Source organism: Culex quinquefasciatus, chromosome 3 (genome assembly GCF_015732765.1).
Source record: "Culex quinquefasciatus strain JHB chromosome 3, VPISU_Cqui_1.0_pri_paternal, whole genome shotgun sequence".
NCBI classification, from domain to species: domain Eukaryota; kingdom Metazoa; phylum Arthropoda; class Insecta; order Diptera; family Culicidae; genus Culex; species Culex quinquefasciatus.
The window spans coordinates 48757294-48782074 of record NC_051863.1 but is presented as its reverse complement, the minus strand read 5'-3'; positions in this window follow the sequence as shown (position 1 = coordinate 48782074).

Genomic DNA, 24781 nt, shown 5'->3' with positions numbered 1-24781 from the left:
TAATTGTTTTGTAATTGGCATGCCACGTAATTTGGATTTTTTGCCGTGAAAAATCACTAGCCCTAATTAACATAATACAAAATTTTTGTCTAATTGATTTCAAGGAGTGTAATGAAAATGAGTTTTGAACGACTTAGGCCAATACAAAATTATTATTTTTTTGTTGGCAACCCTCCCTCTTACATATATAAAAACACGTAAATAATATTTGAGCGTGGCTAAAATATCACAGTTCACTGTTTATCTGAAATTTGATTCCAGATGCGAATTCAGCGACCAAAATAACTATAAGAAACCATACTCTAGCCTCCAAAACATATAAACGAAGTTGACTTTATAGCTGTCAGCCACCATTGCTAGTACCAACCACTAGTGTCTTCCTTTTAATCTACAAGGACTTCGCCGCCCTGGGCTCCTAAGTGTATGAAAGTATGGCACGGAGCGACGGCGCCGAATACCCGTATTTACACAAAAAAATTTAGAGCGCCCGCCGCGGGATTCGAACCGGCGACCTCTAGATTGTGAGTCCAGTGCGCGGTCCGATTGATCCACACGGGCGGGACACCATATGCCGTATGTAAATAATAGGCCGTGCTTGGTAATTCTGAGAAATTTGTAAAATTGGTACTTTTTTTCTCACTAAAACTAAAATATCTGGGCACTGGAGTATCGAAATGACGTTTTCTTTTAGAGAAAATGTTCGTGGTGAAATTTCCTACACGCTATATTCATTAGTTCTACTGAAAAAAAATCCAACCAACTGTAAATGAGCATTTAACAAAAAAAAAATTGCAAATTGCAACATTTTGGGTGCCCCAAATGCGAACGGAGCACTGCGCTCGCAGAATGACAATTAGATTAAAAAAGATAGGAGGAACATACACCTTAAATTTATTGGTCCTTTATGTGAAATCATCTCAGTTTTCGAATGGATTTGTCAGTTTTTCAATAAAGCGGGGCGCCGGCCTTCAAAAATGACTTTTAAAAATACATTGGTGTTTTGTGGCTAAAAAATGGAATGGTATTTTTCTGACAAGTGCATTCGAAAGCTCTGCTCATTTCCTTCCCAAAACACTCTTAAACATCAAGGGTTCGTTGAAGTTTTGCAAAGTTATTAGCAATTTTGAAGGCGCGCCTAAGTCAAAAAATTACCAATTAAAAAATTGTTTTAGCTTCGTGGCGCCGAGGTGAGGACAAACTTGGTGGGGGCTATTGGAAAAGTACATTGCTTTTGATTTTTGAGCATCTTCTGTAAATAGTGGTCCACTTTCAGCGAGAATTACTCATATTATACATTCAACATTTGCCTTTTTTAACACCAGAATAGTCAAAAATTGGATGTCTCGGAAAAAAGAGAACGGCACACACAAAGTTCATTTTAAAAATAGAGCGCATTCTTTGGCGGAACTCCAACTGCCAAAGAATTTTCCAAGGATAGCTCACAAACACACACACACACACACACACACACACACACACACAATCCACAGGACTCGAAGCGTCTCAACCGCCGACCACTTTCCATCACGCACCAGTGATTTTGGCAGAAATGTGTGTGTGCGTGTGTGTGCCCACTTCCGTTGGCTTGGCCATGAAAATATGTTCGGAACGTGCCTCTTCGAAGACACACGGAGACCTGCCCCCACCGCCAAAAAAGTGGCCAAGTGAGATGCTCGTGAAAATTCAATCTTGTTTGGTTTTTTTTTTCTCGAATTGCGTGATTGTTTTGATAGGTCAAAGTTGGAGACTGTCACTTGTAAATAGATTTTTAGATAATTAATCATTTTTAACTTAGAAACATTTGAAATATCAAGTCAAAAGCTGAAAATGATTTTATACATTTAATAGTTTACAAAACAGAATTTCAGTTAACTTGAAACTTTAATTCGATACTAGAAAGCTGGGTCAGAACTTCACTCGAAATCAACGGTATAATAAGCTCAGATTTGCGATTCGTGATTAAGGTTACAAAATTAGCAAACATCCATAGGTTGTCTGTAATTAATGGAACTTGCAAGCAAACCAAAATTTGTTTGCAAAAAGTATCTCATTTCGTCACCGCATTGCACCCCTACCATTTGTCAACCAAATCCAAACAACTGCGCAAATATTGGAGTACCTACTCGTCGACGTCAACTTCAGCAGCCAAACTCATCTTCAATTTCGTGACGCATAGTTTTTCCTCAAGAAATGTAAACATGATCAGTTGAGGCAGGTACGTTGCCATGGTTGTACTCTTTTGCCACATATTTTGTTTGGCAGGCATCAACTTTCAGTGTGCACCCTTTAGGGGGACAGGGGGTAATATGCACCCCCGGGGCAAAATGCACCCCCTGCTTTTCTCGGTATTTGGAAGATTTTTCCGGGGAAAAAATCATAGAAATTGGAAGCTTAACATTGCTAAAACATGCTGGAAAAAAATAAGCATCGTAGATTAAAAACAGCTTAAGTTATTTGCAAAACTTAAAAATGTTGTGTTTTCATCTAATTTTCAAAGAACTTTCATTATGATTTTTGGACAATATAAAAAGCATTAATTGTTATTGTAAGTGTTGAGGTTTATAGTTTTTGCCATAATCTTCACAATTCTGTAGATAGATGAGTCCAAAAACATCAAATAATGCATTTTTTATTAAATTTTCTGCAAAAAGCGTGATCGGGGCAAAATGCACCGCTGTGAAGCTCCTTTGTAAAAACAGCGGTGTCATCTAGTGGTGACTAGTGAAAACTGCTTTTACCCGGTGCATTTTGCCCCATGTTGTGGTGCATTTCGCCCCATTGTTGTGGTGCATTTTGCCCCAATGTTGCGGTGCATATTGCCCCGCATGGTTGTTTAAAATGAACCAAACATGTTTTTAGAAATTTGATATTTTCCAGCAATTTTGAGGTTTTTTTTAAGGCTTTTTTCACATAGATGACGAAAAATAATAGTTCTTTTAGAATACCGAACAAAATTCTTCTACAGTAATGCTGTAATGGTTGAGAAATCATAGTTTTCCCTTAGGGGGTGCATATTACCCCCTCTCCCACTATAACAAATTCTTATTACAGCAATTGCTATATTATTTGTAAAAAAAATTGCTCAGTTTAACCTTAAACACCGTCATCTAGGGTGAATCAGGACACATGGGGCGAATTGAAACAGCAATTTTAGCAAAAATTACAGCTAAATATTTTGATATTTTTGAGTGGTTTCGGTTAGAATAGATTCAGAGCAACAAAATGTGTACATTCATTTCAAAATTTGAAGCTTTTAAGTGCTCTAAAACGTGCTGTCCCTATACAGACTGTAGTCCCAGTTCGCCCCAGTTGGCTGTAACCAATACTTGATCGAATGGACAAAAAGTCAAAAGGATAATAGTTAGAAAGCTATAAAAGTATATCATGAATTCTCAGATCTTACCTTGATGTAATTTCATGCGATCTTCAAAACAAATGTTTTTAAGAGTTTATTTTTTTTCTGAACGTGCTAATCAATACCTAAAAAAATTATGAAGGAAACGACTCAATCAGTCAATATTTATTTAAAAAAAATAAAGTTTTTTGCCTTCCTCACTGAGGTAAGGCTATAATCCTGCTCTGAAAATGAACTTTTTATTAAAAGCTCCTAGACCCACCTTCATGTATACTCGACTCAGAATCGAAAACTAAACAAATGTCTGTGTGTGTGTGTGTATGTGCATGTGTATGTGTATGTGTATGTGTATGTGTATGTGTGTGTGTATGTGTGTGTGTGTATGTATGTATGTGACCAAAATTCTCACTGAGTTTTCTCTGCACTGGCTGAACCGATTTTGATCGAACCAGTTGCATTCGACTTGGTTTAGGGTCCCATACATCGCTATTGAATTGTTTGAAGTTTCGATAACTAGTGCAAAAGTTATGTATAAAAATGTGTTTTCACAAATATCCGGATCTCAATTATATGCATGAAAACGATATCCGGATCCATCATCCGACCCATCGTTGGTTAGGCAATTGAAAGGCCTTTCCAAAGAGTCCAAAACATTGAAGATCTGCAAACTCTGTCTCGAGTTATGACCATTTAAGTGATATGTATGTACTTTTTTGAAGCCGGATCTCACTTAAATGTATGTAAACTATGTCCGGATCGATCATCCGACCCATCGTTGGTTAGGTAATTGAAAGACCTTTCCAAAGAGTCTAAAATATTGAAGATCTGGCAACCCTGTCTCAAGTTATGACCACTTAAGTGATATTTATGTACTTTCTAACGAGTCCAAAACATTGAAGAACTGACTACCCTGTATCGAGATATTACCATTACCATATTAAGTTATATCTGTGTTTTTTTCTGGATCTAAAAAAAGCTGAAATGTGTGTCTAAACCACTTGTTGCGACGGAGCGCGTCCGAAGCAGCCCCTTGTTCTGCGTCAGTGTCAGTGTTTTGTGATTGTTTGACTGGTGCCCGTGCTGTCGCTTAGAAATAAAGAAAATAAGATCAAAACAATTTGAGTAAGCGGGACCACGGGCGCAGCTGAAGAATTCAGCTGTGAAAAAACACCAAAGATGTAAGTTTTGTAATTCTTGTGAACTATTAGTGTTGTTTATTAATAAATAAACTTTAGTTTTGTAGCGAGTGGAAAAGAATGAAGTTTTCTTTTAATCACTCCGCTGACAGAACCGGTGCCCGGTTCAGGACATCCCCTGCGACTCAACACAACTCATATTACCCATTTTTGGTAAAAAGTGAGGAAGGCATCAACCACATAGGTGGATTAGGTTAGTTTTTTTTTTATTTAAAACAAAAAAAAAACAAACAAAAATAAACAAACAAATGTTTTGATAAACAAGACATTAAATAAATTTTGGCCTAACTAATTTTAAATAAGGCTTAGTTGAAAGCTGTTGAAAATTTACAAATTTCACACTAATAGAAACATTTTGAATTAAAGAACTAAAAAAACAATCATGTGACAAGTAAGAACCCTTCCTACATGCCTACGTTCTGTTCAAATCCAAAGTTTAAACAAACTTTCCCAGAAGCGTTTCAAATTTCCTGCAAAACTGTATCGAAAATTCAATCTCCGAGTGCACAATTATTTGCACAACACAAACGCTACAAATAATGACAACCTCTTACTGCGTCACACACACGCGTGTGACGTTACGAGCTGGAGTGTAAATTTCGGTGACACACACGTGTATAATGCCATCGGAACTCGTGTGGCACGAAGGAAGCAGCCGTTTGCGTCTATCGGCCGTATATCTGCTGCGTTGTGCAAATGCCACTCGAGTTTGAGAGGACGAAAAGTTTGTTTACCCAATCGAGTGGCTGTCACTTTCGAGGGGGTTCCTGTTTGGTTTGAGGGGATGAGTTTTGAAGGAATAGAGTGAAAATATTCGAAAATGTTGCAAAAAATGCAATTTGCAAGTAAAAAAAGAAAAATAAGTAACTTTCTGCAAATTTACAAGTTTTGTTGATTTTTTTTTAATTACAGCTTTCGAAACATTTAAAAAATATTTTGATAATTTTAAGATGTTCAAACACTCTTCAAAATCGTAGACAATTCTAAAATTTGCCCACAAAATAAAACCAACCAACGCACTCAACAATTCTAATTTCTACGCTTGATCGAGCCTGACTAAGCCGGTGACGGATAAGAGGATGATTCCAATTCCCTACTATTGTGGGACAATATCTCACGTGTTGAGTGCGTGATTTTTTGGTGCTGGAAACGGGGAAAAAATCTCCTCCCATTGCCGTCGTTTGTTTTCCGGGATGTTGAGCACAGTTATCCATCCAGGATGATTTCGTAGGAAAAATTGCTTTGTTAAGATTTTGACAATAGAAGTTTTTTTTTTTTTAATTTATATTTATTCAGTTTTTCTTTTCCATGTACATTCATTCAGTTAAAATATTATTGAGTGTCCAATCACAATCGATGACTTTTCACCTCAATTTTAAATACTAGCAACTTTGATTTATTCATGAAATATTTAGCTTTCGCTATTCAGTGATTTCAAATGTAGGAGGTCCTACATGTACAAAAGGGAAAAGGGATACCTTAAAACTAACTTATAAACTATATAAAGAGCGGATCAATGCAGCTGAAGACTGCAATGATTTTTGTCGAAATGCATCAATTATCTTATTGGACATAACATCCAAAGTGTCAACTTCGGCTAATTGATGAAGTTCACTGGTGCTGAACCAGGGAGGAAGTTTCAGAATCATTTTCAGAATTTTGTTCTGAATCCTCTGAAGTTTTTTCTTCCTGGTTAAGCAACAGCTTGTCCAGATCGGCACAGCATAAAGCATGGCAGGTCTGTTTATAAATTAACAGTTTATTCTTGAGACAAAGTCTAGGATTCCTGTTTATAAGTGGATACAAACATTTAATATATTTGATACATTTAACCTGGATACTTTCAATGTGATCCTTGTAAGTAAGGTTTTTGTCAAAAGCAAGTCCAAGATATTTCACTTGATCCTCCCACTTTAAATTTACCTCATTCATCTTTACAATGTGATGACTTTTTGGTTTAAGAAAATCAGCCCTTGGTTTGTGAGGGAAAATAATAAGTTGAGTTTTTGCAGCATTTGGAGTAATTTTCCATTCTTTCAAATAAGAATTGAAAATATCCAAGCTTTTGTAATCTTCTTGTGATGACACGAAGGCTTCTACCTTTGGCGGAGATGCTTGTATCATCAGCAAAAAGTGATTTCTGACATCCTGGGGGCAAATCAGGCAAGTCAGAAGTAAAAATATTGTATAAAATTGGACCCAAAATGCTTCCTTGAGGGACGCCAGCACGTACAGGTAGTTGATCAGATTTGCTGTTCTGATAACATACCTGCAGAGTACGATCCGTCAAATAATTTTGAATAATTTTCACGATATAAATCGGAAAATTAAACCTTTTCAATTTCGCAATCAAACCTTTATGCCAAACACTGTCAAATGCTTTTTCTATGTCTAGAAGAGCAGCGCCAGTAGAATAGCCCTCAGATTTGTTGCTTCGAATTAAATTTGAAACTCTCAACAACTGATGAGTAGTTGAATGCCCAAGGCGAAATCCAAACTGCTCATCAGCGAAAATTGAATTTTCATTAATGTGCGTCATCATTCTATTAAGAATTATTCTTTCGAATAATTTACTAATAGATGAAAGCAAACTAATGGGCCGATAGCTTGAGGCTTCAGCAGGATTTTTATCCGGTTTCAAAATCGGAACTACTTTGGCATTTTTCCAACTGCTGGGAAAATATGCCAAATCAAAACATTTGTTGCAAATTTTGACCAAGCTACTTAAAGTTGCTTCAGGTAATTTTTTAATTAAAATGTAAAAAATGCCATCCTCACCAGGGGCTTTCATATTTTTAAATTTTTTGATAATAGATTTTATTTCATTCAGATCCGTATTAAAAACTTCATCTGACGAAAATTCTTGTTCAACAATATTCTGAAATTCTATTGAAATTTGATCTTCAATAGGACTCAAAACATTTAAGTTGAAATTATGATCACTCTCAAACTGCTGAGCAAGTTTTTGAGCTTTCTCCCCATTAGTTAATAGAATATTATCACCATCTTTTAAAGATGGGATTGGTTTTTGAGGTTTCTTAAGAACCTTTGAAAGTTTCCAAAAAGGTTTGGAATAAGGTTTAATTTGTTCGACATCTCTTGCGAACTTTTCATTTCGCAGGAGAGTGAATCTGTGGTCAATAACCTTTTGCAAATCTTTTGAATTCGCTTCAGTGCAGGATCACGAGAACGTTGATACTGTCTTCGGCGAACATTTTTCAGACGAATCAGAAGCTGAAGATCGTCATCAATAATGGGAGAATCAAATTTGACTTGGACTTTAGGAATAGCAATATTCCTAGCATCCAAAATTGCATTAGTTAAAGATTCCAAGGCTGAATCAATATCAGCTTTGGTTTCTAAAACAAAATCATGATTTAAATTATTCTCAATATGATGCTGATACCTGTCCCAATTAGCTTTGTGGTAATTAAACACAGAGCTATTGGGTCTAATAACTGCTTCATGAGAAAGTGAAAAAGTTACTGGAAGATGATCAGAATCAAAATCAGCATGAGTCACTAAAGGACCACAATACTGACTTTGATTTGTCAAAACCAAATCAATTGTTGATGGATTTCTAACAGAAGAAAGCAAGTTGGCCCATTCGGATATAAAACCGAATAAAGACCAGAAGTGCAATCTCTGAATAGAATTTTACCATTGGAATTTACTTTTGAATTATTCCAAGATTGGTGTTTGGCATTAAAATCACCGATGATCAAAAATCGAGATCTATGCCGAGTAAGTTTATTCAAATCCCCTTTGAAATAATTTTTATTTTCCCCAGTGCATTGGAAAGGCAAATATGCAGCTGCAATCATAATTTTCCCAAAAGAAGTCTCAAGTTCAATGCCCAAACTTTCAATAACTTTTAACTTAAAGTCACGTAACGTACTATAAGTCATACTACGGTGGATAACTATTGCAACTCCACCGCCATTTCGATTCATTCTGTTATTGGTTATAACTTTATAATCTGGATCACTTTTCAAATAAGTGCCAGTTTTTAAAAATGTTTCGGTTATAACAGCAACATGCACGTTATGAACTCGTAAAAAGTTGAAAAATTCATTTTCTTTCGCTTTTAAAGAGCGAGCATTAAAATTCATAATATTGATGGAATTACTTAGATCCATGATTAAACTTCAGGGTAAGAACAACATCATTCGCAAATTTTAATCCAATCTGGATAGCTTCCATCATGGATGTAGCATTACTCATTGTTTGAATCAAACCAAACAGTGAGTTTTGCAAAAAGTCATTTTTCAAACGTAACATCGCCGAGATCAGAAGATCCCAAAGCGTTGCCAGCAGAAAAATTTTCAAATGAAATTTGAGGTACCTGCCCAATTTCAGGAAGATTGGTAGAGGATTTAAAATTCGTGGATGAACCCGAACCCGAAACGACGTTGGCATAAGAAATACCATTAGTGTTACCTAACTTTTCCATGGTAGGGGTATTGTTCGAGTGAGACAGCACGAACGTTTGATTTAAAGATGCAGGTACAACCTGACTTTGAGAAAATTTCGGTTTGGATTTCGGCTGATGCTTAGCACGAGAATCCAAAACCTTTTTTCTGATGGGGCAATCCCAGAAATTTGATTTGTGATTTCCATCACAATTTGCACATTTAAATTGGGTGACTTCTTTCACGGGACAATTGTCCTTGTCGTGAGAAGAATCCCCGCAAACCATGCATTTTGGAACCATGGCGCAATGATCAGTACCGTGACCGAATGCCTGGCAACGCCGGCACTGGGTCAGATTCTGGCCATTACCGCCATGTTTCTTAAAATGCTCCCACTTTACCCGTACATGGAACAAAAACTGTACTTTGTCCAAAAGTTTCAAATTGTTGATTTCATTTCTGTTGAAATGAATCAGATAAAATTGTGAAGTCAAACCAAAGCGAGAAATATTCCCGTTTGATTTTTTCTTCATTGGTATTACTTGGGATGGGGCAAAGCCAAGCAACACCTTAAGTTCGTTTTTGATCTCATCCACCGACAAGTCGTTGGAGAGACCTTTCAGGACCGCTTTGAATGGACGAGCATTCTTGGTCTCATACGTGTAGAAATTGTGTTTGTGGTTTTTCAAATAACCAACAAAAGTTTGGTGATCTTGTAAAGATTCCGTCAACAAGCGACATTCTCCTCTTCGACCAAGCTGGAACGAAACCTTCAAATTGCAAGTTTCCTTGCAATTCTTCAGTTGCGTTCGAAAGCTGGCCAAATCGGAGACGGAAGTCACTACAATTGGCGGAGCCTTTACTCGTTTCTCGACGGAAGAAGGCTCAGTACGAGGAGAAGGATCCTTGTCAACAGTTTCGGATAAAACACCGAAACTATTTGCCAATGGAATTGGAGGATTGACCTCACTTTCAGAATCAGAATCAGACCTCGGATGAGGCTGTTTTCTTTTTCTGTTTCCGTTAGCCGATTTAGCGTTCAAACGCTTCACCGACGTAACGACCAAATCTTCAGAAGATTTGCGTTTATCTTTGTTTTGACGCATTTTGCAAGCAAAGTTCTCTTAAAAAGATGGCTTCGTTTGTAAAATACAACAAAATTTCAGGTTGGGTTAGTCTTGAAAAGACTGTTTAGAATTTTGGAAAATAACTCAGGTAGTCTTTAAAAAGACTGTGAATTTTGTTTGAAATAACTCTGAGCTTAGGTAGTAAAAAATACCGCAGCTCTAGTGTCCGTTCACCACGAAGGTTCGCAAGACACTGATTGCCAATAGAAGTGAAGCGGGTTAATACAAGGATTGGTCGATTAAGTTGGATCTTATTAAAAAGTGCAATTACACATAATTTTTCTGACACAAGAGAGACAGATTGTCTGAAAGTTCGCATGTTGTAGAACCAGAATGCACCATGTACTTCAATGTTATGAAAATGAATATGGGACCTTTTTGTGAACAGAGGCATTTTAGGAGAAACATAATTTTACTTATTTTAAAAATATACACTCTTTGGAAATTTTAAACGATATTTGAGTTTTTTAACGAACTCAACAATAATTCGCGATGTGTTCATTCTAATGTCATTAATTTTTTCAAACTTCTTGTCTTGTCTTCCACTACTTTAGCGGAATTGAAACATTTGTTTTATTTCAAATATATTTAAATACAGTCTAATTTAACGATTTGTGCATGACTCAGCACTAGCGTGGCTCACGGTTATATGAAAAAGACAAAAATGTTTTATTTCGAAAGTCTCGACCGGAATTTTAAAGCAATATGACCCCAGAAACTAGCCTGAAATTTTGAGCGCTTTTGGTTAAGGTTTAGTACTTCCACCATTGACCTAAAGTTAGTATGGAACTTCTAAAAAATTACAATGAGCAATTTTCATTGTTAACCTCTTCTTAGAGAATGTTTTCCAAAACCCTATCAAATTTTTCTATTCTTAGATTTTTTATAGGTTTTCATCCGGTGAACAACTTTGTATAACATCGCTAAGCGCTAGGAATTGATCCCGAAAAGATACAGCATAATTTTTAGAGTATGGAAAAAAAATAAAACATGCTCTAAAAATTCACCTGTACCTTTCCGGGATCCATTCCTAGCGCTTTGCGATGTTCTACAAAGTTGTTTCTCTGATCAAAACCTATACGAATCCCCAATTTGAGAAAATTTCATATGGTACAGGAAAACTTTGTTGAAGAAGAGTCAAAAAGTGAAAAATAAATAAATTAAATTTATTGATTCCATCATAAATTCAGGTCAATGGTGGGAGTACTAAACTTTAGTGCTTGTAAATTCCTTTTGAGGCACTCGAAATTGAACACTTTTGTCTTTTTCAAGTATCCGTGAGCCACGCTACTCAGCCCAACATTTTAGCGTCAATGAGAAAATAAGCAAAGAGCAAACACACACAACATATTTGCAAAGTTTGAAATGGATTTTCCTACTCGAGCGCAAACTTTAAACAATAATTAAAAAAACCATTTATCCAATCATATTTTCCCAATCAAGTTCAAAAAAATAAAGAAAGAAAAAAAAAGCATAGTAGGGCAAATTCTCGGCAGGTTAAGCACTCGTTCCTAATTTCGTCCAATTTGCTGATTTTCATTATTTGCCAAACTTTTGATAGAAACTCGCTTGCTCACTTCCTATTGAGCTATTTATCACTAGATTTCAGTTGAAAACGCATTAAATGAGTTGAAATTGAATGTCAAAGTGCTGATATGGTAACATTAGAGGCACGATGGAATTATATACTGTTCCCCTAGTATCCAATTATATCTTCAATAAAAAAAACAATTATTTTGTGTTTTCACAATTTTAGTAGCTGCTGTTAATTTTCGATTGAAAAATAAATTTGTTTCAATTGAGAAATAAAATCAAAGGTATTTTAAAGGCCACGTTATGAACTTTATGAGGCTGTCTCTCAGCAATCAGTCATAATTCACTTCAAACCTATGTCGATAGCATATTTGTCTAAAAAAAATTAACACCTAAACTCCCAAGCATGAGAAAAAGGAGGTATATCCAAACAAAACAAATTCTTCCTTTTTCTCGAGCTTGGGAGTTTAGGTATTAGAAAAATCTTCGGATTTGAAGGGATTTCGCAGAAATTGTGAAATTTCACGAATTTTACCTTGTAGAAAACACCAAATCGATAAAAAAAAGGAGATTTGCAATACGTAGGACAAGAAGATTTTTTCAGCAAGATTTGTACAGTTATCTAACGTGGCTGAAATTATTCAATTTCTGCAACGTGATAAATACAACATTTTTTTTTTGTTATTCCGGCAAAAAAACATTGAATTGTATTTTTCATTAGAACGTTTTTTCCCCGATTAAATAATTAGATATTTGTCAAATACCAGAAAAAGTTGAACTTTTGAGCACTCAAATGGATGCTAAAAAGTACTTTTTAGTACCATTTTTTGTGATTTCAAGTAGACCATCTCGTTGCTCGAGAATTACCCCCATTTGTTCAAAATGAGAGGAAAATAAAATGAATCAAATTGTAATTCAGTTTTGGAGTTGTTCTCAACAATTACGCAATTTTTTTTCTCGATTTTGATTTGGATGGAACTTTTGTCCAACATTACCTATGTCAAAAAAAGTCATTTTGCATAATTAGTTTTTCTATACGTCTCCATACAATTTTGGGGGCTGGTCATACAAAATGGGTATGGCGTCATCCATAAAGTATGTCACGCTAAAATCGGCCAAAATTAACCCCCCTTTCTCCCTATGTCCACACTTTGTCCCGCTGGCTCTGCATTTTTTGGTACGTTTTAGGGGATTCTGAAAAAAATACATCTTTTGAACCATAGTGCGTGATAGTGTAAAATCTGGTTTAGGGGATATGAACTTTTGAAAAATAGTGTTTTTTTTTTAATATTGAAAATGGAGACGAAAAATTAAAAATCTCTTTTATGGCAATATCAAATTTGCAATAGAAAAGTACATTTTACAATTTTTTGATTAATTGTGCTGTTTCCAATAGCTTCTTTATGGTACACATTTTCGATTTTTTTTATTTAAAAAAATATTCTTGAAAGAAAAGCACCTATGAAATAGTAGTTTATGCAACAAGTTGCAAACAGACGATTTTTTCAGCACGAGTCGTTCATTTATCCAACGAGGTTCACCGAGTTGAATAAATACGAAGAGTGCTGAAAAATCAAGTTTTGCAGCGAGTTCCATACAACATTTTTTGCATTTCCGAAAAACACCCATTGAGGGAAATTTTAAGTCAAAATTGCATGTATTTTGTCAATAAATCGTTTAAATCAAAAAAAATTGAAAAGTGTTACTTTTCGAAACAAGTGCTGAAAAGTTTGACTTTTCAGCACCCATTTCAGTGCTGAAAAGTAGAACTTTTTCAGCATTTATTTTGAAAAGTGTTGGTTTTTGAATCTGTTATTTTTGGTACAGAAAAGTAGGCTATTTTGTCGTTAAAGAATGACAGGAAAAGTAAGTAGTTTCACGACGGAATTGCAAAAAAAAAAATTGAAGAGCTGAAATTTACAATATTTTTCTTTGGAATTTTTAAAATCTGACAATTAGTTTGCCTGTCTGCCTGTGTGGATCAATCAGACCGCGCACTGGACTCATAATCCGGATGTCGCTGGTCCGAATCCCGAGGCGAACGCAAAAAAATCGAAGTGAGATTATAGATATTCGGAGCCCTCTCCGCGTGTTATACCTTCACGCTTAGGAGACCCGGGAGGCGCGGAGTCTTGTCGCAAAAAGAACGATACACGCTTATGGATCCGTTCACGAAACCGCAAGGTTTGAGAGGGCCACACATTATTAGGTGTTACGTCGATTCCATTTTTTCCGGCAATTAGTTTTTGAAATAATTTTCAAATTACGATATCTCGCAAACTTTTGGTCCTATTTTCAACGATAAAAATTCAAACATTTGCGAAATTTTCTTATTCGATAAAAATTCGATAAAAATTCAAACATTATTAAATTATTCTAAAAATAATTCCAACATTTTTAAATCAAGCTTAGCTTTTGAAAAGGTCTTAGCATTGGTAATTTATCTTTTTTTCCATATTTTTGACCAAATAATACTTTTATTTTGAAATATTTCCATTTTAATGATGATTAAATGATTTTTAATTAATTTATCAACTGAATGTGTGCTTTGAAGTAGACGATTCAACCTTTAAAAAGCACAAAACTGCTCCTAGTACATAGCACCACCTGAAAGAAACTAGGTCTCATAATCGTGTCATTTTTATGTGCACCGTTAAAAGAAAGAAGTCACACCTTTGTTAGAGATGCCACCACCGAATAAAAGTGACAGTGGACAGGGGTGAATGAAATAAAAAAAAAAACCCGTGAACAAAATTGAAGCGCACCTGCAGACCAATTCTTAAGGTCCCTAAAGAAGCAACTTCTTGAACAGGAACGAGAAAAAAAAACCTTCCTCAAGTGTGAATCTACCGCATCCACTGACGGTGGTGGCAAAAGTTGAAATTAAATTATTAACCGAGTTTTCGGAAGAAATATAATCTTGGTCGAGCAAAGGCGAAAGAATGAAGACCGAGGAGTGAAAAAAAAATCACTCCAGGGATTGACGGTTTTCTTTGTCCTGGTTTAACCACCAACGCTGTATCGTAGCGCTGGCGCTGTCGGGCAAAAATCCTGAAATTTTATAAGTCGAGAAACTTTGCCTGGCTCGGTTGACATTCATCTGCCACGTTGTTCCACCCGGAAACGGTTCCCCGTGGAGTACACGACAGCTCCCTGGAGCCAAATTGTGGTTCTTGTTTTTTTGTAATGTTCTCGAATGTTGGCTTGACGGTTCTGGGCGACTTTGCACAGACCACTTTCTCAATTTATATATTTTTCAAAGTTCCCAAGACAAAATTTCTTCATTTTACTGCCAAATTAACGTCATCCATGTTGGGACACGTTAGGCAATCATTGGGGGTGTTATTTATGTCACACTTGAAATATCTTTCAGGTCGTTAACTGGTGATCGAAACTCGTTGGAATGACCAATCAACAACCAGATCAGATGAACAGGCGAATTGAGCTCGTCAGTGTATTGCTTCATTTGTAAACTGAACAATTTATTGTCCAAAAATCAAACATTTCTTCAAAAATACTCAAATCTATTTACTGCACAAATTTCATGCGAATATTTCTTAAAAAGTTGCAAAAAGTGCCTTGACAGGCGAGATATCGAATTTTTAATTATCATGAAAAAATACCAAGCACCAGCCGTTTTTGAATCGATTCCGCAAATACTCATCCGCACAAACCGGTGAAGTCCTCCCCATCAGGTGGTGCTCGTAACGGTTACGAACACCGGGTGTACAGGGTCAATAAATTCCCTCACTTAACTGTTTGCCCGGGTGTGTTTTGACAGGGTGGTGGCCGCAGCCCAAAAACTTCTGGCATGGAGTCGCATTTGAAGCCGGAAGGATAGTAATAAGATTACCAAACTAATGAGGGCCATTTTGAAGTTTTTGTGCGGCGTACGGAATGGAGTGTGGTGTTTGACGTGTTTTTTTTTTGCGGTAATTGGCTCAACGTGGAATTTCTGACACTATTTAGATGGAACTGAAATTTATACATTGTGCTTTTAAATATTGTTGAAAAAGGTAAGGATACATTTTCTAAGAAAGCATTTTAATTGAAAATAAACTGCTATACAGTTTTTTTTTAAGAAAAGAAGAGTTTTCCTTTTCTTTCTTATTTTTTTAATAATCATATTTTATCCCGTCTCTAAACAGTTTCCAAGCAAGTCATACAAAATAGGTGAGTAAATTAATTTTATTAAAAATATCCGGTTACGAAATTTTCAGATCGAAATACATAGTATCTTGAATGTCTTAGTGTCTATTTTTTTGTATTGTATAGAACGGTGCACAAAATACCTTTATTATTTATGGTTTTTATTGATTTTCCAAGATAAAACCGCAAATAATATTTTAGAATAATATAAACTCAAAAACTACACCAGAAACCTCCTGAAAACTTATGTACCGTCAGTGGGGGGAACTATGGGTCAAGAAACGATGCACCTCTTGTAATTTCTTAATAACAAAAACAATTTAAATAACATCGAAAATCTTTTATCGTAGAATTGTTCTTAGATAGTTTACTAACATTTTCCCAAAATATGGTGTAATTTGATGGACTCTACCTTAAATGGCAATCGTTTGAAAATTGACCCAATCTCACCCCTTAGAGGGGGTGACATTGGGTCAAATGAAACTAAAATGATGCTCAAATACAAAGATATGGTTAAAAAAAGTCATCCAACAGTGTTTCTTGTTCGAGGGAATCGTATTGAAATTTTCAAACATTTGGGTACTTTTTGATCAATTCCAACACAAAATTTAAAAAGTTGATTTTTCGAGAGGTAATTTTTGGCCAAAAACGTACCTCAACTTTAGACAGCTGCTAAAATGACAGGATTTGTTCTAGGAACGAGATTTTTGCAGCAAAGTCATCTTAAGGTGTCCCTTGCACAACCCTTTTAACAGAATTAAGTTCCATTGAGAAGTACCTGAGAAATGGTAAAATCCGTAAAAAAATACTTTGACCCAATCTAACCCCCCAGACCCAATGTCACCCCCACTGACGGTATCTAAAAATCATTAGATTCAAAGTTTATCATTTTCTCGAAATGCATACTCTTTAAAATGCTCTATTTGCACAGATTGAAAAGATTTTCTTAGAGAAAAGTTAGACATTAAACTGGCTTCATTCCAAAATCTAGATCAGCATACCTTCTATAACTTTGCCCAGAAATAACTTCGAGCATAAATGAAATTAGAGAGTAGGTGAAAAGTCCAAATTCTCCTCTGTTGGAATATTTCGATCTATTCTAAATAGTGCGTCCATCCCGGGATTTTTTATTTTTTTCGAACAAAATATAGAATGTTGGCTTGAAAATTCAAATTTGGTTAAGGAAATAGATGAACACTTGAATACTTAGTAACAAATAAGAATTGTATAGCTTTAACAAATTTATTCAGCATACATTATCATTTATTTGGCTTATAAGAGAAAATGGTTAAACAAAATTTGTTTACAGTTCCGCTTAATGCAGAAAGCATTAAATATTTTACATTTTATTTTATATATTTTGAAAAGGCTGAGAATTACATACATATATTCACGATTTGAAATTTAAAAAAAATATCTCATATTTAATTATTTTTCATCAAATACCGCCATCCGCTACAAATAAAAAAATGCATTAAGACAGCTGTTTAGGATTTTTTTTCACAATGTTTTGATTAAAACAATAACAAAACAAATAGTTCACCGATTTCCAAATTAATTGCTCTAAAATATCCTGTACCTATTCAGACTGAAGTACCGATTTTCCCCGGTTGGCAGTAATGACTTTAAGATAATTTATGAAATATTTTTTATTTAAACGTGTCTGAATTAAAATTTAATATAGACTGGTATCATTGAATCTGTTCTCGTTGTTTAACTTAATGCAAAAAAAATGTATAAGAGACTTATTTGATTTGAATCACATTGGATTGGAAATTGTGGTGCATTTGTAATTTAAAGCACAAAAAAAAAGAAAAAAAATGCTATCTAAAAACTGCTATTTTTGTTTCGATTGAAGTGTAGATTATCACCAATTCATAGTATTGAGCTAATTCTATGATTTTAAGCTTAAAAACGTTTTTCTTTAAAAACATAACAAGTATAATGAAAACATATGACTGTTTAAAAAAATTCCAGGGGTTTATAAAATATTTTTCCCGTTTCCCGGGAAATTCAAAACCCGAAAAAATTTAACGCTCTAATTCTAAATAATTTATTCTACACTATTTATACTAAAATTTGAAAAGATCACATTTCAGTCATCTAATGTAAAAATTAAAAAGTTAGTATACTGAAAAATTGTTTATGAAAATCAACTGACCATTAGTTTTTATTGGAAAATATCGTTTTTTTCACTGGTGCTTTACTAAATAAAACATATTTTATTGGCAAAAAAATTAAAAATATTTCAAATCTTCCAACCCATTGTGACTGTTAACGAAAACGAAAACGGTGTTCTAAAACATTTTAAAATACGTTCAAATTGCCCCGCATTTCTTTTCAAATTAGGAAGCCAACACTTTTCATTGGAAACATTTCAAAGTTAAAAAAAAATCTCCTGTTTATTCTATGATTTTCTCTTCTAAAGCCAACTTAAAAAAATCCCATCAAAATCAATACCAACATTTCTGGACTGTTTTTCTTTTAAAATAATTACTTTTTGTCAAGATGCAGTCATTTTATTTGAATAAACATAGCGAACTATCAATATTCCTTATTTTAACTAAATTCTATCAGTTCAGCCTACCTTGTTGTTATTACTGCAATTGATATGCAAAATCAATAATTTTCATTGACTTAACTTTTTGACGTTAGCTATATTGAAAAGAAAAGCATTTTATGTTTACCGTCTTTTGTACATAAAAATCATTTTTTTTATTTGCTGAAAAAATATGCATGATATTTTCTATGAAAACAGGCAATTTGTAAAAAAATAAATCAAAAGTAAAGTAAATTACAAATCGCGAGAATTAAACAATTTTTCTGAATTTTTCGTTTCTTGAGGCGAAAACCTCAAAAAAATCACAACATCGCGTTGTTTTTGGGACACACATTTGAAGAGTAATTTCCGATTGTAGATTTGCTATATTGCACTCTCTATATGATTTTGAATTTTTGTCTGACAGTATTTTTTCCTTTTTCAAAAACTGTAAATGTGGCACAAAATATGGTTTTAAATATCATAGAACATATAGAGAAATGTAAATCATTTCGGAAATTCAACTTTTATCAGTTCAAACATCCACTAGTTCAAACAGTATAAATAAATACTAAGTGTGTTGAAAAATCCTAGTTTTGCAATGAGTTCCATAGAACCTTTCAATGCAACTTTAAAACACAAATAATCATATTGCGTTGTGTTGCAAATTTGATTCTACACCATTAAAAAAGAAAGCTAAATTTTCCACGTGTTTTTTTTTCAGTTTTCGAAAGTCCAAATTTCAACCAAATTGTGGAATTTTTCTAATCTAATCTAATCTAATCTAATCGAACACAAGCGCAGCCAGTCCGAAGAAAGCATCCGGGAAGAACTTATGGTTAGATTACGCCTCAAGTTCTTTCTTGTCATTATTAATGATTGCAGTACTTTCGAGAACCCCCGAAATGTATTACACTCACTAAAGCGGCCCGGCCTACTGCGTTGCATTAACCGCAAGAGACAGATTCTATGAACGGAACCCACATTTCATGGAATCATCAGGGGAAGAAGAAGAAGTGGGGACATACCGTACCAACCACTTCGAGTTATTTATAGAATATGGTGTGTAGTGTGTGTAGGGGAATCGTTGGGAAAGGGATTGTTGTATTATATAGTGTAAATGACCTTGTGACATTATTTCACCACTACGGATTAATCCACTCAAGGGGTGTCAACCCCTCGATGGCCGAGTGGCTAGAGCATCTGACTACCAATCCAAAGGTGTGAGTTTGAATCCCACCTGATTCCGCGTTTTTTGTTCATATTCAAAGTTAAATTATAGTCGAATAATTTCAAGGAGACCGGTCGGGAATCGAACCCGGAACCTTCCGTCTATGAGGCGGGAGCCGTAGCCATTAAGCCACGGGCCGGTCTCAACCAAATTGTGGAATTTTTCGTCATTTAAAACAAATGCAAAAACGAGAGTTATAATAAAATTTTCATTTTGTACATTTCATTTGTTGAGTTAAAAGTTGGAAAAATAATTATTTTCTTTTCGAGCGGAACCTTTCTTCAGAAATTGTCTTCAGCAATTCCTACTACTTTGCACTAAGAATCTAAATCGAACAGAAAATACGTTTTCAATAGTAGGTTGCCCAGAAAAATGACCCCCTGCTTCACAAGTGAAATACTGTTTTTTTTTTTTTTTTTTTTTTTTTTGTGGGTAATTTTAAGCATCGCTAATAACTTTTAAAGTTCAAGTTATACAGCTTGGATGTGTACCACAAATTAAATTTCCAATGAGAATCTCACTTTTGGATATATTTGGAAGGAGAAATAGAGTAGAGAAAACCGCAAGAAAAAATTGGTTTCCAAACATTTTTCCAATTTTTCTTACACAAACTTCACTTTCGAATATCATTGATTAAGTATTGCTCATGTTTGGCCCAGAATCTTAAAATAGCTCAAGGGTCAATATTCAGCTTGTGGAGAGTCTCATATTTTGGGTAATGCCTTCTCACGCCAGGTGTCATCGAAATAAAAAAAAAACAAACAAAATTAAATTTCTAATAAATAAGCTAATTCTAGAAAGAATTGCTCAAGATTCAGTATAGTACTACTCTGAACAAATATAATTCGTCGTGATCGTGCGATCTTGTGCGAATATAAAAAACTCCGTGCCATAAATGTTGCCTTTTTTCATACGAAATGCAATTCCTATCGTGCGTGCTATCTTGACACACGGGCATTTTATTTCACCATTTACTCTTTAGTAAATTTTAATTTTATAAATTAACTCAATAATATTCCATAGAAATCATAAATTCCTTTTCAAAAAACAAATACCTACATTGGCTTTAACCATACTTTCTCGGAACACCAAGTATCGTCCTTTTACAGCCCTCATAAAGCTGTCCAACTTCATGTCCCTTCCACCTGAAACAAGGACAATAAAACCTGGTTTCACTTCCGACGACGACAAAAGTGCCGCCGACCAGGTAAAATGAGAGGGGGCGACACAACATTAAACACAACAAGACGACCCGCTTTGAGAAGTGTCGCGACGACGGAAGGTGATAATTTCAAAGGCAGAAATTTATTGAACCGACAAAAAGGTGCCAGCATTTCGATTCCAACGAGACCCCGATACCATCTTGTCCTTCTTTTTTTCGTGCTGGGACAATGATTGTCTTTCGAAAATTCCCGGGGATAATGAAGGTGCGCGCAACACCATTCCCATCACAGGGCGAAGCCGACACCTTGAACCTTGGACAATCCTATTTCAGCTAGGCGATTATTTGTTTGAGGGCTCCCATCCTGTCCCGTTAATGATCATGAGGGTCATAAATTTGACCACTGCTTTATTTTTTTTTTTTGGGGGGAAGGGTCACCTCCAACACAACCAGCTGCCTGGACGGGAAAACCTCATTATCTGACGAGTGAAAAATTATAGTGATTTGCCACTTTCCATTCTTTGCGCTTATTGCCGTGCAGAGGGAGTGAGAGAGTGTGTATTGAGAGGCCGCTTAATCACATAAAAAAGCAATCATTTGAATTTTAAACCGGCCAAAAGCGGGGCTAAACTGAGGCTCTCTATTACACAGCAATCAGTTGGGTGTAGACGCGTGTGGACTCTTACAAGGAAGCTTGGATGGCACGGAGAGAGAAAAAGTACAACAATTGAAACAAATTTTAGAATGAATTTATTAGTGTGTTAAATATCATAATTTTAGTTGCCATTCTGCCTAAAGCAATTGTTTTCAGAATTACTTTTTAATATCAGAGCCATTTTATTTTAAAAATCGATATGAAAAAAAGTAATAAAAAAAAAACTTAAAGTCAAGGCACGGTGCTTACAATACCGTTATTATGAAAAAAAAATATGCAATCCGAGATTTTGGGCTCTATCGATTGCTTACATCATAGGGCATCTCTGTGCAAAAAATAAAAACATTCGCTGATGTAGTTTTCGAGATACAGCCCTTTTAAGATGTTACATCCGATTTTCAATAAGAAAACCAAAACAATCTATACAATTTTAGCATTTCAAAGAATATGCAATTCGAGATAATGATGTTTTTTGCTTCATATGACTGCCAAGTATCTCTGGGCCAAGTTTCAGATAGTTTGCTGATGTAGTTCTCGAGATACAGCCATTTTAAAATGTTATTTCCGACTTTTTCAAAGAAAATCTATAAAACCAATACAATTTCAGCACTTTAAAAAATATGCATTTCGAGATAATGATGTTTTTTGCTTTATATGACTGTCAAGTATCACTGGGAAAAGTTTCAGAAGGTTTGCTGATGTAGTTCTCGAGATACAGCCATTTTAAAATGTTATTTTCGACTTTTTCAAAGAAAATCTATAAAATCAATACAATTTCAGCACTTTAAAGAATATGCATTTCGAGATAATGATGCTTTTTGCTTCATATGACTGTCAAGTATCTCTGGGCCATGTTTCAGAAGGTTTGCTGATGTAGTTTTCGAGATATAGCCATTTTAAAATGTTATTTTCGACTTTTTCAAAGAAAATCTATAAAATCAATACAATTTCAGCACTTTAAAGAATATGCATTTCGAGATAATGATGTTTTTTGCTTTATATGACTGTCAAGTATCACTGGGAAAAGTTTCAGAAGGTTTGCTGATGTAGTTCTCGAGATACAGCCATTTTAAAATGTTATTTTCGAATTTTTCAAAGAAAATCTATAAAATCAATACAATTTCAGCACTTTAAAGAATATGCATTTCGAGATAATGATGCTTTTTGCTTCATATGACTGTCAAGTATCTCTGGGCCATGTTTCAGAAGGTTTGCTGATGTAGTTTTCGAGATACAGCCATTTTAAAATGTTATTTTGAATGTATCATATTCTTTAAAGTGCTGAAATTGTATTGATTTTATAGATTTTCTTTGAAACAGTCGGAAATAACATTTTAAAATGGCTGTATCTCGAGAACTACATCAGCAAACTATCTGAAACTTGGCCCAGAGATACTTGGCAGTCATATGAAGCAAAAAACATCATTATCTCTAATTGCATATTCTTTGAAATGCTAAAATTGTATAGATTGTTTTGGTTTTCTTATTGAAAATCGGATGTAACATCTTAAAAGGGCTGTATCTCGAAAACTACATCAGCGAATGTTTTTATTTTTTGCACAGAGGTGCCCTATGATGTAAGGAATCGATAGACCCAAAAATCTCGGATTACATAATTTTTTTTCATAATAACGGTATTTTGAGCACCATGCAAGGATATTTGTATGGATCAAATTCAAACAAGTGCGAAATTCACTAGAGAATTATCAGCATTAAGATACCGGACATCTTTGAAAATTGAATTATTTAACTCCTTGTTCAATTTTTTTCCAAATTTTCTCTCCGTGCCCATCAGCTCTCAATCAATCCAAATGCTCCGGCTTTCAGCTCCCCAATCGACAGCTCCCGCTGCTGTTGCTGCTGGAACTCGCCGGAACCAATCGTCGCACGTTTCTTCGAGATCGAGTCTCGTAACTACGGCCAACTCATCTGGTGCCGCCTTTTTTACGAATTGATCGCTTGCAAACATTTCGCCCAACGTGTGATCAAACCTTTGGCCGAGAAGAAGTTGGAGACCGTCCGGAGCACTCTGATTTACATATTTGCCTGAAAATTGGTGTTGAAAGCATTTCGTTGGGGTTATGCTCTGCTGGCGCAAATCTCTTTAACATGAATAATACTCAAGCAAATCTCATTTTAAAGAAACTGTGCGAAAGCATTTACATTTTTGATTTTTTTAAACTCATGAGAACTTGTGACTAGAAACCACGTCAGCGACGTTGTATCTGTTGCACGACGAAAGCTAATCGATATGTCTGACCACTGGTGATGATGTTACCATCAACATGGATCAACCGTGCAGGGCCCCAGTGATTGAGAGCTGAACATGACCAATTATACCGTGTGGCATGTCGAACGACTCAGCGGGAATCGGTGCATGGTTATTTCTGGTAGGGAGAAGGGACCCAACACCGCTGGAAGGTTGACCGAGTGACCCAGTAAGAAGTTTGTCATAAATGGGTACGTTAAACATTAGGATGATGTTTTTGATATGTTAAAACTTATAGATATTGATGTCGAATGTTGCATGAATCCAGTTTTTTATGGTCTCAAAACTAACTATAATCTAAGATTTGTGATAGTGGTTTATATCAACGTTTTTAAGTGATTATTGTTTAGCTGTTTATTTGAAACCGAAACAAACTCTGGTTTAACTGGAAGTATCATATTTTAAAGGAAAACACCACTGAAGGCATTCAGATTTGACACACATTACAATGCAGTGGTCTGTGGGAACATAATTAATTTCACTGATGCAAAATGTGGTCCAACCGCTTATTTGTGGCATGTAACGCTGGTTTGAAGATATAAAAACAATCATAAATTAATTACGTGCGCCACAATGAACTCAATGTTCAATTGTTATGGGTAGGGTTAGTGAATTTTCTCGACAGCTTGAAATTCGTGAAATTTGAAGATTTTCGAGAAATTCAGTGATATTAATTAATTTTCTCAAATCATTGCTTAGAAATAACAACAAAATAAATTTTTATCATCAGATTTTGTTAAGATCTGTTTAGGTCGTTGCAAATATTTTTCAAAGTTTATGTCCCCCAAAATTGGTCTGAAAAAACAGGGGGGCAAAAAAAATTCCAAAAAACTTCAAAATTTTCATGAAAATAGAAGTCTAATCAAATAAAAACAATCTAAAATGCATTTTTCTGTATTGATAATCATATTTAGCATGTTTGGGCTTGTTTAAAAATGTTTTGAATTTTTATGAAATCCCAATGTACAGCACCGCAAAAAAAAATTATTTTTCGCAAAAAAATAAATTTTCGTCAATACTTAGATATTTTGAAAACTAATGATGGCAAAACAACTGGACAGGTGTACAATGCATTTTAAAACACTTTTTTCATTAAAATGTTGAAACCATGGCTCGTAATTTCAATTTTAATACTTTTTTATTTTTTTTCCTC